The sequence below is a fragment of the Arachis duranensis genome, chromosome 8 (assembly GCF_000817695.3).
Source record: "Arachis duranensis cultivar V14167 chromosome 8, aradu.V14167.gnm2.J7QH, whole genome shotgun sequence".
NCBI lineage: Eukaryota > Viridiplantae > Streptophyta > Magnoliopsida > Fabales > Fabaceae > Arachis > Arachis duranensis.
This window is the reverse complement of record NC_029779.3, coordinates 3621706-3622437: the sequence shown is the minus strand read 5'-3', so window position 1 is coordinate 3622437 and position 732 is coordinate 3621706.

Below are 732 nucleotides of genomic sequence, written 5' to 3'. Positions count from 1 at the left end.
AAAGTGGTTTGAATTTGAATGGTGAGGTATGTGGGGTTTTATGAAGGATGGATGTGAGTTGTGAAGAGAAAGATGGGATTTGATAGGTGAGGGGTTTTTTTGGGGAAGAGGTGTTGAGGTGATTGGTGAAGAGGAGAGAGAGTGGTAGGGTAGGTGGGGATCCTGTGGGGTCCACAGATCTTGAGGTGTCAAGGAAAAGTCATCCCTGCACCACATGGCAAGCAAAATCACGTTTTTAGCCATTTCTGGCGTTAAACGCCGGGCTGGTGCCCATTTCTGGCGTTTAACGCCAGTATGGTGCCCCTTTCTGGCGTTAAACGCCCAGAATGGTGCCAGACTGGGCGTTAAACGCCCAACAGCTAACCTCACTGGCGTTTAAACGCCAGTGGGTGCGTCCTCCAGGGTGTGCTGTTTTTCTTCCTATTTTTCATTCTGTTTTTGCTTTTTTCATTAATTTTGTGACTTCTCATGATCATCAACCTACAAAAATATAAAATAACAAAAGAAAAATAGTTAATTATAAAACATTGGGTTGCCTCCCAACAAGCGCTTCTTTAATGTCATTAGCTTGACAGAGTACTCTCATGGAGCCCCAGAATTGCTCAGAGCTATGTTGGAACCTCCCAACACCAAACTTAGAGTTTGAATGTGGGGGTTTAACACCAAACTTAGAGTTTGGTTGTGGCCTCCCAACACCAAAATTAGAGTTTGACTGTGGGGGCTCTGTTTGGC